Raw genomic sequence first — 16,023 nt, 5'->3', positions numbered from 1 at the left:
CACAGAATAACTGGTTTTACTATCAAGCTAAAATGAAAATTAGTGAACTGACTTAAAGCCATAACTTACCAGAGTCAAGATATGTTGGTGACTTTGTTTTGTGTGCTATCACGGTGCACCAATAAAATTTAGATCATATCGCGCCAAAACAGGAAAAATTATTTTGACTACCCTCTAGTGTCAACACCATGGTTCAAATCCACCTTACCTGCTGGAGCTTAGAGATGCATCGAGCCAATTTACGATAACTCAGGGATAAATGGTGGCTGCTTAGAGACAGACCCAAAGTCACAAGGCTTAAATGATCTACATTATCATAATATAATTCATCTTATCTGTATGCGTGGCCGGAATTAGAATTTTTGCTATACTTAATATTTATAGGTAAGACTAAATGTTTAATAAGAATAAGCATTATAAAATACAGTTAAACACCTCTGAAAGGTTCCAAATGATTAGAAATACACCCCATTCCTCTGCTAGTGTATACGTCAATAATACTTTGGCATTTTTTGAGACAAAGTTTTCGGAATTACAATGTACATAAATTTCCTAGAAAATTAGGGCTTCAGTTGTTTACTGGAACTTTCAGGAAAGAAACTGTTAAGAACACACACATTTATTATGTTATTTGTTAGTGTTTCATGTTTGTTTTTCAATTTGGTTGTTGATAATGGTGACGATGAGCTTGTTTGAGGGGGTGCTGTGAGCATCATTGGGTTTCTTTAAAAACAAACAGCAAACTATAATATATAATTTGATATTATTCCCATATCAAAATCCTCTTTAATGTAAAATACAAAATATTTGCAAAGACCAATATGCTATCATCTAAACACATAAAGTAATGCTAATGTGTTCGAAGTTACATGTCCATCAATCTGATCCAACTATCAGGTGCAGGTAGCCACAGGGGGTATATAAGAGTTCACCGGGTAGCTCGGGTGGTATAATTGGGGAACTGGTTGCTGAAAGAAAGTATAAATCTTTTCTTTAATTATTTTCAAAGCAAGACTTCTGTCGTTTTAAGAATTAAAATTTTATCAACTATTAACCTTATATTTATTTATGAAGACAATTATATTTTGTTTTCGTGCATAACATTACCGAAACACACTTTATGTTCAAAGTAATACAAACTCATTACAGCTGTCACTCATTTAAACGGATCATTCTTCTTTGTCTTACATTAAATCGTACATGGTAGAACTACTTTCAATCGTCTTATTTCCGAGATGATCATTAATAATTAGTTAGATGTTCCGCATGATGCATACTAAGTAATGTTTTGTAATCCGCGAAAATAACTTAAACACATATGGCAATATCACTATAACGGGGTACATGTATATGGAACGCCGTGACTGTCTTATGTGATCAATATTTTTGCTTTTTTGTGAAACGATTATATCATTTTGTCGTTTGAGCATGTGCAATTTACATCATTTCTTGTCAAAGGATCATGCTGACTTGTTGAAACAGCATGTTTACTTGTCAAATAATCATGATTACATGTGCAAACAACATGTAAACTTGTCAGAGTACAAGTAATAGAAAGAGCACCGAAACACGAGGCTATCCGATTTGTACGAGGGGGCGTAGCCCCCGAGTATTAATTAGATTGCCGAGTGTTTTGGTGTTCTTTCTCTTTTGTATCATAGTCAAACATAAAAGCACGTTCCCTGTTGTCACAATATGAAACCCCTACAAAATTGAACCAATGAACGAACATCTGAATATGACATTTCTGTCGCTTTCCCTTTCTCTGCCGTCACAATATTTAAACCCCAGCAAAAATGAGCCAATCAATGGGCATGCTCTGCAGTGCGGGTATCTAATACCCGCACTCTAGTTAACGCACTGTGCATGTATATTTATACGATATAACCCTGATGCATTTTCAACAGAAAGGTCTCCAAACTATGATACAATAATGCCTTGTGCAAACGACATGTTAACTTGTCAAAATTTTATGATGACATGTGCAAGCGGCGTGTTAACTTGTCAAATGAGCGTAATGACATTTGCGAACAGCATGTTAACTTGTCAAAGTATCATACTGACTTGTGCAAACTACATGTTAACTTGTCAAATTATCATGACGACATGTGTAGAAAACATTTTAACTTGTTAAATTATCATGATGACTCGTAATCGACAAAAAACATGTTAACTTGCCAAAGTACTATGATGACTTGTCCAAACACCATGCTAAGATGTCAAAGTATCATGACGACATGTGCAGACAGCATGTTAACTTGTCAAAATTTCAAGATGACAATTTGAACAAGTGAACATGTTGTCAGCACATGTCAATATGATAAATTAATGCTGTTTTGAACAAGTCAGCATCATCCTTTCACAAGACATGGTGTAAACTTCACGTGTTAACATGATTAAACAACAAGATAATATCATCATTTCACAAGTCTGCAATCACATTGATCACATAAGACAGTCATAGCGTTCCATAGTGTGGTGTTACCTGAAAGTGTTCCCCGCTACAGTCTTGGCGGATTCTGCTCTTGTTTATTTTTGATAATGCCCAGTCAACAGAGGTTTTATTAGTCCAGTCTAGCATGGAAAGCTCGTGGTACAACTGAAAAATGCCAACTCACTTTTTAAAATTGATAGATATTAAGCTCTAAATGATAGAGCTGATAAAAATGATATAAGGTATCTGTTCCTAAAAGAATAATATAAATCTAAATTAGTATGAAAAGGATCTGTTTCATTTACACTTTTTATGAAATAACCTACTATGATGTCATTTAGTGCGCCTGTTCATGGAAATGATTAAATGTGATTTCATGCAATTAAATAAAAAAGAATGCGCCTTGTCAAAGGAAGCGAACAATTATTTGTCACGCAGTACAACAATTTCCATGTTTTCATGACGTCATTTTATCTAAAGTTGTTGTCGTCACATTCAACAAATTAGCTGAGCTAAACAACAGAGCAAGTTTAATCAGCAAATAAGACATTGTGTGTCAAATAACGAATACAACTTGTATTTATTCTACCGATTCATGAAATTGCTTTATCATTGCAAGACGACGACGAAGACGTACTACTAGCACTAGCACTATCACGACTACGACGACGACGACGACTACGGCGACGACGACGACTACGGCGACGACGACGACTACGGCGACGACGACGACTGCAACTACGACTACACTAACAACAACAACTGCTACTACTACTTCTTCGACTACGACGGCTACGACTACGACTACTACTACTACGACTACTACGACTACGACTTCTACTACGACTACGACGACGACAACTACGACGACGACTACGACGACAACTACTTCAACGATGATTTCTTACACGACTAGTATGACTTCTACTACTACGATTACTACTTCTACAACTAGTATGACTGCTACTACTACGACAACGATTACGATGACTACAACTTCGACGACTACTACGGCGACTACTACTACAACGACAACAAAAACAACGTTTTAAATAAGTTTCTTACATTTTGTCGATCAGTCGAAAAAGCATCAAGGGTAGGTTCAGATTTACAAGATTCCAGTTTTATTTTAGGGTAATAATAGGCAAAGGTTAGGCACATTTCTTCCCTGGTTGATAAACCACCCTGAGAAAAAAAAAACAAAAAGATGATTATACATTTGTATTCTAAATAAAAAACTTGAAAGTGATTAGCATTTACCACCAGTAAATCGCCAAATCAGCCTTCACATCCATGCACAGGTATCCTTATGCTGTTGGTAGCTAAATTATTATTATTTTTTATAATCAGGTTATTTAACACATTAACTATTTCATGTAACAAGGGTTGATTTTTAGAAAGTGCTATAAAATGAGCCTGCTTTAGGCTTCACAATAGATCTTAGACAAGTATTATGTTTGCCGGCAAAAATGATATTAAATTAAGGATTTATTTAAAAATATGGTTGCAAAATATATTAAAATATGTGATACGAAGAACCTTTTCTATTGGAAATATGCGACGTCATGTGATAGAAGTGGTTATATCACAGCTTGTTCTTATTTATGTAAGGAAAATGTTTATACATTTTACCAAAATGGACATATATAAAATGAACATAATGTACCAACTAAACTTACAAGTGTAACCCCTGATCTAGTGGTGGAATCGTAGGTACAGTCTACCCGGAAACTATCACCCTGCACAACAATACAAGTTACTTTAATAATAAAAAAAATTATAATCATAATGATTTTTTTTTAATATTATTATTATTATTATTATTGTTATTATCATTATCAATCTCATTATTATTATCATAAAAAGATAATAAATGTAATATGACTAATAATAATATAATTATAATGATAAAACAATAAGAGTAATTATAAAGACTTTTTAAAGAGGCATCACAGTTAGGCAAGCCTTGTCTTCACTCCTTTATTAGGTTTATCTGTGTTATAACTCGCATTTGTCCATTTATTCTACTTCATTACAAACTAACAAATTTTTCCTATATAACATTTAAATTCCATTACTATTTATATACCGGACATAACATTAATAAAATAAAAATTTGTATATATCAATACTACCTCATCACTGAGAAACTCTTAACGTTTTAATATATATTTTAAAGAGCATTGTTTGTCTTTAAAGTACATTCATTAACGATGAATTATAGAAATTCTTACAAAAGAAGTGTAAATTGATATTTTTGCGTTCAAGATAGGTTAATTAAAATTTATTTTACTTTTGTTGGTTAGGAAGCTATAAGCTTACAGAAACACTCTACTCCTGAATGCGTTCTAAAATCCACCAGTACTGAGCAATAAGCGTAAAGTTGTTTTGCTCAAGGAAACAACGGCTTGTCCCTTACAGGGTTTTAGCCCACGCGGCTAGCGATAACTAGTCCGACGTGTTAACCACTCTGTCATGTCGTGTTTAAAATTGTATGTTAATTTGATGTATGACTGTTATACATGTAAGAAGAACTGCTTAAATATATTTTGTATAAAATGAACTTAGGAGACAAACATACTGGACGCGCAACCACTTCCTTCGGCAACACTCGCACTGCTTGGAAGTTGAAGTCGTAATTTGGGTCATTTAATAGTGGTTTCAGTTCCGTTCCATTTCTAAAGTGACGCGTTGTCATGCCAACGCCGATCAAGTGCGAATGTTGTACAGCTCCTATAAATCTGATCTCACTCACGTTGCTCTGTTTGAAACCCTTATAAAGTAGAAATAACTTAGAAAATCAAAGATATTACTACATTATATCGGAGGTTATATTTATGTAGTAATGGCAAATGTAGGTTTTAATAGTGTTGTTTTGTAGCATAAAAACATAATTCAACACTTAAGAATCACCAATAACAAAAACTCCTATTAAAAGGAGTGGTGCATTATTAAGTTTTTATGAAATGGTCAATATGATATGACACAGTTTTCAAGAACAAAATTACTGAACTGTAAACTTAACTCTATATCACTAGATACTCTCTATAGGAAAAATTGGAGTTTCGAACAGTCACTAGATATAAACAATAAAGTTATACTGACCTAACTTCAGCCTTTGGCGTAAAATGAATTTCATGAAATGTTTAGTTATGAACTTTTATTTATTTATTTATTTTCTTTTTCCGAACATGTTGGCACTTAACCTTCAATGATATTGGAAGTGACAAACTGTTAATCATCCAATGTAACCATGTAAACTTTTCTTGCGAAAAAGATACTTTTTTAATGTGTTAATCTGCGTGGTATTGCATTCTTGCGAACGTAGTTCGCAGGAAAAAAAGCGGATGAAAAAGTCGAGTAACAATTTCAACCAACAAAGAATGAAATTTCACGGTTTATATATCAGAATATGATAAAATTGATGGTCAATATTGAAATGTAACGGGGGAAAAATGCATGTTAGTATCGTTATGGTCTGACGTACCTCTTTCATGCACTCTTGACTGCAGTGACCCTGTGTTAGAAAATTTTCACGATCTGAGAAGAGCTGACCCAATGACCAAATTGCATCATCCCGGCTTCGTGTTTCCGTAGAGACGGCGTCAGTGTGAACCGGATACCAGAGTTATCGATCATGCCCGATTTCTGAGTCGGGTTATCGTAATGCATCTCCATGATGTAGAAGATCTCGTCATCCGGGCCTCCAACAGAGAACCCGACATCATCAGGAAAATAAAATGGCTGCCAAAAATAACATCACCATTTCGTTATTAATTTATTTATGTGTTTATTTATCTATTTATTTATTTTTCTATTTTATTTATTAAGAAAAACTATGGAGCTGTTAGTATTGCAATGTACACTAAATTGACATTATACCCATCTTAGACTAAATGGCGAGTCATTTTTGTTTTCAATGTTATTAAGAACATCGCCTGAATAACCAATTACCACTTTGACTCACATCTTCAGAAATTGTCGGTAATATTCAATGTTTTAAAAGATTGGGCCACTCTTGATATATTTAAGGTTGTTTATATAATTTATCAAAAACATTTACGTTCAATCATTATTTTACGTAATAGTCAATATTTAAGAATATACAACTAATTTATCTCAGCTTGAGTCAGCTTGACAGCGAAAATATTGAACTATCAATCACTTTAATATTGAACTATCAATCACTTCAAAATTAATCTTCCATTACAAAAAACGTAACGTATAAGATGGCCTACAACTAAAAATGACGGAAAATAGAGGTAAAACTGGAATAAATTAAAGTGTTTTATTTGTTCAATTTTACGTAGCGAATTTCTTACCTCACCGCCAATTGCCCACGCGGCAATCATGTTTGAGCAATATGGCAGGATTCTATTTTTATCGTAGCAGGTGCTCGCTTTACCGTCATATTGATCAGGGTTGTTGACTTTACATCTGTACAGAAGAATGTGGTGAACATTCAACTCATTTCCAGGCGTGACCAAAGCTTCATACTGCATAATATCATTAACACATTGGAACAATGAATACAAAACGTTCAAACATTTGAATAAGTCTTTTACACGTTTAATTTTTAATGAAGGTTTTTGTGTCAGTGTCGAATGTATAACTAAAGCTCCTGCGACACACACGCAACATTCCCCTTCAGATATTTAGAATTAATAACCTTTTCTAACCCTTTCTGAACTACTGGCTCTAAAATAATTGATATATTGTAATGTGACTTAAAAAAGAATATTTAGAAATTTGTCTTCTTCTTCTTCTTGTCGTTCGCTATACGCAATTACGCCAGTATCTGCGATGAAGGTTGTTGTTTTCCTCAGGTAATTTAGGTCCCCAAACAACTTCTTCTGCAGAGCTGCTTCTTGAGGACGCATCGCACTTCGCTCCTGGTCGTGTCGTCCACACATTCTTTTAGAGGGCATGATCAGCAGTTTGATCTTCCTCTGCGGAGGCACAGATCGGTGACTGAACCAATTTGTTCTTCTTATACATGTGGTAGTTCACCCTGTTAAGTCCTGAGCGTAGTCTGACCATTATAACTTGTTGTGCCCTGTTCCGAAGGTGGTATGCATCATTCTCCTGTCTGGGCCTTGTGAGTGTCTTAATAATCTTGGCCATCTCTCTCTAATAAGATTCTGGGACATATTGTTGCTCTGATTGTGCTCCAAGTCTTGCAAGTTTATCAGCTTTTTCATGGCCAGGAATTCTGCAGTGTGCCCGAATCCACTGGAGGGCAGCAATGCATGAACTGCAGAGGTGTTGTATGGCTTTTGCTAACTCTGGTGATTTGTTGCTGGCCAGTGCTTCCAGAACCGACAGTACATTTGTTAGAAAGATAACTGCTACGACATCTTCTGACGAGTCTTCAATCAAGAAGACAGCCTTGAAGAGGGCTTCAGTCTCTGGTTTTTAGTTACTACAATGCTTGCCTGTAGCAGTGTAATATGTTTCATTGATAGCAAACGTGTACCTTATTACAACACCAGCACCTCCGTTTTCAACAGTTCTAGTGGCTGATGGTATCAGTGTAGATATGCGGCCACGTGTGTGATGGGTAGTCTTGGTCTATCATAGCTAGTGTTAGTATATTTTTTTCTTTATCAGTTTTGGCACAGTAAAACAGAGTCTCACTGCAGACAGGTCGTTTGTCTGTGAAATTTTCATTGCACGATGTTTATCTATCTATGTTTATCTCTGACGGGTACCCTTTAATCAATATCTTGGCTTCATGAATGAAACTGTCACGCTTTAGCCGATTTTTGTGTAACCAGAAGTCTGGAAGAGACTTGAATTTTTCTGCCTGTATTAGGACTTTGGCTTGTCTTCATTCATGTAGAGGCTGTATACCTGTCATTGCTTCCATTGATGTTATGGGTGTAGACGTTATGGCCCGGCCCCTGTGATGATGCAAAATGCTTGATTTTAGAGCCTGTTGATTAGTTTTGGCTGTGGTTCACCAGGTTGTGCCGAGCTGTACTCAATTGTGGGCCTCGCTGTACCCAGGTATACTGATTTGCGTATCTGCTTATTCACTTCCCATGTTGTTCTTGCCAGCTTACGCATCAATGCAATTTTTGCTCGTGAGTTACCTTCTACTCGGCTATATGTGGCTTCCATGTCTTTCTCTTGTCAAAAATAACAACCAAGTATGTTGCCTCGTATTCTTCTGCCAGGAGTGTATTCCTCATCATGACCTTGCCTCCTCTTTGTTTTGATGATAAGGTGAACAGAGAGGTTGACATTTTGTCTTCATCGATCGTAACGCACCATCCTTCTGCAAAATGTCGATGGCAATATGTCGACTTCAAAATGTCGTCTTCAAAATGTCCTCTGCAATGTGTCGTCTACAAAGTGTCGTCTATAAAATGTCGTCTGCAATATGTCGACTACAAAATGTCGTGTACAAAATGTCTACTACAAAAATTCGCATGCAAAATGTCGTCTTAAGAATCAGTTAATTCATGAACATCTTATAAGTTGAAATGACAATTGATATCAAGCTTTTACCTTTATCATATGATGTTTTCCAATGTTAGGCATCTTAAATCCTCGGCACCAATAAGTTGTTGCTGCAGACGGAACTAAAAACTGTAAAGCACTTTATCAAACCTATCAGTATCAAATTTAAAAATGACAGCAAAGTATTTTATTGCTTTAAGATCTGGAAAAGAAAATGATTAAATCTCTGCACTTGATTGTTTCAAATTGATTGTGTCCTCGACTTGTGAATTTGTCAAAATGTAATACCATAAACTTCTCGTTTTAATATTTTCATGTTGTTATATTTCGAGTGGGTGGGGATTGAATAAAATGTATACAAAACCTGAAAGACTTACATTGTTGTTCAGAAAATCGAAATGTCTGACGTTGGCTGGGAGATTATTTTTTGCTGTGCTAGGTAGCAGTAAGGATACACTTTTTGTTCCACGTTTGGTTCCGTGGTACATGATAGAATTATTGTCCGCAGGGTCATTTTCTCCATAGGCAAAAATAAGACGCGTAGTCCCCTCCTAAAAGTAAAAAATAAAATACGGACATTCTAGCAAAAGTTAACATAACAATCAAATACATAATTTCATCACATTTCAAAATATAGATATTTGTTTGCTTTTTTCCCTTTCTTTTCAAACATAAACCAATAAAATCACAATGATATTTTGTAAAATGAATTTTATATATTTATTTTCCGATCTAAGGGAATGTGAAGTGGAAGGTCAAGTGATAATTTCGGGGCGGGGCATGCACACATGTGTCATACAAAAAAGAAGTATACTTACAGTTATTTTCAAGTCCTCGGCGTCGTCACATGTGTCAATTTGTCGGACAAATTTAAGTATCGTACCAAACTCGTTTTCTTCTCCATACAGCAGGTGCCAATCCTGAGACTTATCTGTCACAGGCATCCTGTGACCTTCCGTGTGGCGGTCCTGAAAATTATCAAACCTTAGACTCACAGGTGGTAATTGTTTCTACCTATGCGATCAGTGCAGACCAAGATCAGTCAGTACATTTAAAAAATGTTATGTGATCATGGTCTATACAGTCAAATTGAAAAATGAAATACATATTGTGAATTTTTCCCTAAAAGGGAGGATTGTTTTTGTCTAGATTGAGAGCTGGTCAAGTCCATTTATTTTGGTTGATATGAGTTAAATTGATATGAAGGGAGAGTATAAATGTATTCGGTATGATTCTCAAAGTAATAGTTTTATGAAATCAGAATCGCCGATTTATTTTTAAACTGATGTTGCAGTAAAGTGTCTATATTCCAAACAATTCAGTCCCACATGTGTAAATGACTTTACCAATTATACCCAATGAAAACGAAAATCAGAAACAGATCAGATAAAAAAATACCAAAAAAAAAAAGAATCAAGTTTCACAATTATAGATTGTCACAAGAATGAAGTGTCACAATAAAAGTTTGTCACAATAATTGTCACAATTACGGATTGTCACAAGAATCAAGTGTCACAATTCAAAATTGTCACAAGAATCAAGTTTCACAATTACAGATTGTCACAAGTATCGAGTGTCGAGTGTTACAATTACAGATTGTCACTAGAATCAAGTGTCACAACTAAAAATTGTCTCAATAATCAAGTGCCAATATTACAATTTTTCACGATAATCAAGTGTCAAAATTACAGTTTGTCACAAGAATCAAGTGTCAAAGTTAGAATTTATCATCAGAATCGAGTGTCACAATTACAGATTTTCACAAGAATCAAGTGTCACAATCACAGTTGGCTACAAGAATCAAGTGTCACAATTACAGTTTGACACAAGAATCAAGTGTCATAATTACAGTTGGTTACAAGAATCAAGTGTCATTGTTACAGTTTGTTACAATAATCAAGTGTTACAATTACAGTGTGTTACAGTAATCAACTGTCACAATTACAGTTTGTCACAAGAATCAAGTTTTGAAATAACAGTTTGTTAAAAGAATCAAGATTAGTGTGACAACTACAGGTTGTCACAAGGATCAAGTGCCACAATTATAGTTTGTCACAAGAATCAAGTATCACAATTATAGATTGTCAAATGATCAAGTGTCACAATTTCAGTTTTTTTTCCAAAAGAATCAAGTGTCGCAATATCAGATTGGCACAACACGTAAAAGCGTCATATTTACATATTGTCACAAAAAGAATCAAGTTTCACAATTATTTGTCACAAGAATCGAGTATTACATTTACAGTTGGTCATAGAAATCAAGAGTCACATCTACGGTTCGTCACAAAAATCAGGTGTCTCAGGTAAAGTTGCACAGAAGCCAAAATTCACAAATATCGCCCTTTCCTTTGCACAGGGATGTAAACCAGCGAATGAAGTTGTATCTACAAACCAACAATTTACTTGCAAACCAACAAGCTGGCTTAAGGCAGTTCCGCTCAACGGAGGTCCAAACTACCTACCTTGCCCAAGACATTTAAGATGCATTTCAGGAGAAGAAGGCCACATTCATTAAGTGGATAGCTCTCCAGAGATTATTCTGCAAGATGTGGACATACAGCCTCTTTGTGAAACTGCTGAGAAGTGGGGTACAACATCTGGCTCAAGTCTTACCTAGTCAATAAGGCATGGAAAGCCACAAAGTGGAGTTTTATCAACTCACTCTCTTTATCCTCTTCATAAATGACCTGGTAACTGACCTACCAAGAGGAATCAAAGCTGCCCTCTCCGCAGACGATTTTGTGCTTTTGTGCTCAGAGGAGCATGTCACAACTGTCGCAGACAGGATGCAACAAGCTGCAGATCAACTAACAGCATGGACAAACGACTGTGTCCAATTGAAAACGGAGAAATCGTGCACAACCCTGTTCACGCTCTCTCCAAAACAGAAAGTAGGTCCCAGATGCGTGAGCAACACATTGTTAGTAGATGCAGAAGGGACTACCTACCTCGGATTGACCTTCGACAAATGGCTAACATGGAAGGCTCATAAAGAACAAGCTAAAAGTAAAACAAAAAGAAGCTTTTCACCCTCCGAAAACTTGCAGGCACCACATATGGAGCCAGTCAGGACATATTAAAACAGTATATACGGGCACTATTGGAGCCTGCTTGGAGTATGGATCCTCAGCATGGATGATAACTGCAAGACATACCAACACCTATTACAGGGCAGAAGTTGAAGCTATTATGCAGGCGATTACTCTTATTGAAGAGTTGCAATAAGACGGCTCACATGTGGTGATGCTTACAGACGCCCTATCTGGTATTGAGGCACTAATCAACTGTCGGTAACCAGAACTCTCCAGAGCTGTAAGCCTTGTAAACAATGGCAGAGAGCTGGCACTGCAGTGGATTCCAGCCCACTGCAGAGTCCCTGGAAATGAGCAAGCAGACAGCTTAGCAAAACTAGGTGCCAAAAGAGACCAACCACAGAACACCGTAAGGCATGAGAAGAAAGTTACGCTGATTAAGTCACTGATGAAGCCAAAGACAACACAAGATGGTTACTAGAGCTGGACAGGTAGCGCTTGTCAGGCTACGCACTGGCCACAACAGGCTGAACACACATGCATGATAAGGTAAAGCTGTCCAAATCGCCTTTATGCTCCTGTGCTTTGAAAAATCAAACGGCAAATCATTTACAAAGATGCATACATTTGATCACTGTGGCTGGGATGACGTTGTTGAAGGGCAGACAACAAGAAGGAGAAAACATGATAAACTGTATAAGTAAAAAACAAAGGATAAAATATGCTAGATAAAGACACTTTCCTTTCGCAATGTTCAGTATATACGTTCAAAACGTTTTATAAAAACACGTATGAATACGTACTGAAAAGCGGACAGTTCCATTGTTGAGCACCCAACCAACTGCAACATCTCCTGGAAACATGTTCCCATTTCCGGACATCCCTAAGCCCACCCATCCTTGCAAACAAGAAAAAAAATTTAGGTAGACGTAAAATAAACCAAATGCTGTCACATTATCTTACCACACAATGGTTTCTCATATCGTACTTTTCTCATCATAACAGTGAATTCTATGACTGCATTCTATGACTTCATCAATAAGTTTTCAAAAATAAAATAAATAAATAAATAAATAAATAAATAAATAAATAAATGAATAAATAAATAAATGAATAAACAAATAAATAAATAAATACATAAAATAAATAAATGGATACATAAAATAAATAAATAAATAAATAAATAAATATAATAATAATGAAATAATTAAATAAATAAATAAATTAGTAAATGAAAAAGAAAAAAACAACTAAGAATTTCCAAGAAGTTGTAAACTAAGAATTTAAAACGACAAAACTAAAGTCTAATTTTTGTAGCATTGTACATACAGTGTGACAACTGTTGTAAAATGGAAACTGTTGTTTTCTGGTAGTTGTCTTCCTTGGCTTACGTTTCGAATGAATATCAATTTTAAACGAGGGATACTGATGATACTCGTATGAATCGTCTTAATTCGTTAAAATCAGTTTCCGGTAATTATTCGGAGTAGTTTGTTTTTTATCGTTATAGTAGTATGTATATGCAAATATCTGTTTTTTATAGTGGCTTTTCTATGACATGTCGTACTTTTTCTCCGCGAAGCGCTAGTCGAAAACACAAAAATACGACATATTTACCACTTTGTCATATTTTTAAATTTTGCCTGCCGCCCTGCGAAGTCAAAATACTTGTAATTTGAATCAATAGCCACTCCTCGGTCCCTTCTGTCGGAAAATTATTTGTAATTGTCGAGGTGTTTCGAATGATATCGGAGCTTAACAAGACCCGGTAAATTACGAGAAATATCGACTGTTCACTCAATTTTGGTACAGGACAACAGTAAAAATTAAAACAAATATAATTGATTATTATTAAGCCTGTTGAACGCCTTTGTACAAAAACAAGTGTCTGAGCGTGTTATCAGGTAGCAGTTCGTTTAACAAATTAATTAAGCAGACGACTTATTATCAGACGACAATTTACAAGAAAGAAATGGGTTAATTTTTTCGCATATCTATTCATGGCTATAGACACATACATTGTACTTAACAGACCCATCTCTGATCATCAAAATAAATTATTCAACTGTGTAGACCCAGTTTCAATTAATTTCAATCTTTTTTTGTTAATTTTTGTCACATGACATTTTTATATATCTATTTTGGAACTTTTCGGTATACATATAAATAAATAAATAATATGACACAATCCTGCGTTGGCCAGTTATAAGTCCCTATTCATTTAACAGTTTGTAAATATTTTAAATAAATATTACAAAAATTGTCAACTTTATCTCATGATTAATAATCATCTCTTAAGTTCATTACATGGCACACATTTCAACCCCGTTAAAATATTATCATTTGATTTTGTGATGTTTATTGTATGGCACACATTTCAACCCCGTTAAAACATTATCATTTTATTTTGCGATGTTTATTGTATGGCACACATTTCAACCCCGTTAAAACATTATCATTTGATTTTATGATGTTTATTTTTAGCATACATTATAACCCTGTTAAAACTGTTAATAATTTATTTTATTACACTATTACTATGTTAATATTATATTGTCACTAAGCAACAAAAGCTCATCGATCTGTCTTAGTTTTCTAAGTGCTCATATTATTATCATTGACATCATCGTCATCATCATCATTTGTCATTTAAGATAAAATCACACTTTGCTTTTTACAATTTACATTGTTTATTTGTTTATGTTTTTGTAGTTTTTTTCTTCAATTTTTTAGCCCGGTATAATTTTTGACCTGTTTCTAAGTATGTGAAAATTTTCACCTGCATTGTATGATCAAACGGCAGTGACTAATTTCTTATCAACCATTATTAGAGAGTTATCTGACCTCTAAGTTGAATAAATGTGTCTCTTTTATTATGTACGAAATTTGCCCTCTTAACACGTATAAAATTGTTTGACTTTACATTGTATGTACAACATTCAAAGTTTAACCTTTTATATACAAAATTCACTAAACTAAACATTTACAAAAGCCCCTTAGTTGTTCACTACGTATTAATTTCTAACAGAGTTAACTCTTCAGTGACTTCACTTTCCCTGAATTAACCCTAAAATACTTATAATAACTCTTTACCTACTTAAGCATTCACTGACCTACTTAGTAATACTTACACTTCACTGACAAATCTCTTCACCGATTTAAATCTTCACTAACTTAACTCTTCTTTGATATTACTCCTCACTTACGTTACTCTTCACTGACTAAATCTCTTCACTAACTATCTATTTACTGACTTACTTCTTCATTAATTCAACCACTCACTGACCTTAATCTTCACAGACTTAAACTCTTCACTGACTAACTATTAAATGACTACTTATTCACTAATTTAATTCTTCAATGACCTAACTCTTCACAACTGACTAGCTATTAAGTGACTTACTTCTTCACTAATTTAACTCTTCAATGACATGACTCTTCACATACAAAATTCTCAACAGATTTGAATGTTCATGGATGAATTGACGTTGGCTTACATCATTATTTATGAAATTCACTACACTTTTTTAACTCTAACTGAAAACTTCATGTAGGAAATGTTTTGACCTGTTTTAAATATGAACTTTGCTGTCCAAATTTTTAAAAAATGTTTCCCATGCTTACAATAAAAGAAAATTTAAATAAAACTTACCTTTCGTTCGCACGTGAGTTTCAAATGTCACGTGCGTGTCATTAAAGTTCCAAAACAGGATGTAATTTCCATCCGCATCCAAAATGTCTGAGCGTTCATACGCTTCTGTAGTCCGGACCCCCGCAATGTTCGAACATAAAACTGTTTGAACTAAGACAAGAAGTACGAAAATAACCCCACACTTCATTGTTCAGGTAAGTTGTTCTGTTTAATATGTCGAATCTTTTGCGAAAAGACTCATTTTAAATACGAATTTTTAGCAGAGGCCCGTCTATCGTATTGTTATAAAGAGTATTTCAAAACACATTTTAATGAATGTTTGAATTCTTATTTAAATTTGCAAAGTATTTCGACCATTGAATGAAAATGTCTGCAAGTAATACAAATATGTAATAATAATATTGAAAAACGTCATATAAATGATTTCGTAATATACAGGT

At 34.7% G+C, this 16,023-nt stretch overlaps 1 pseudogene; it reads right to left on the bottom strand.

Annotated features, from left to right (window-relative positions):
- Positions 1-15,797, bottom strand: part of LOC132750630 (uncharacterized) — a 42,332-nt pseudogene extending 26,535 nt beyond the window's left edge.
- Positions 15,798-16,023: the final 226 nt, after the last annotated feature.

Source organism: Ruditapes philippinarum, unplaced genomic scaffold (genome assembly GCF_026571515.1).
Source record: "Ruditapes philippinarum isolate M1 unplaced genomic scaffold, ASM2657151v2 ctg1875_1_1_1_1, whole genome shotgun sequence".
NCBI lineage: Eukaryota > Metazoa > Mollusca > Bivalvia > Venerida > Veneridae > Ruditapes > Ruditapes philippinarum.
This window is presented reverse-complemented; position numbering and strand designations above follow the sequence as displayed.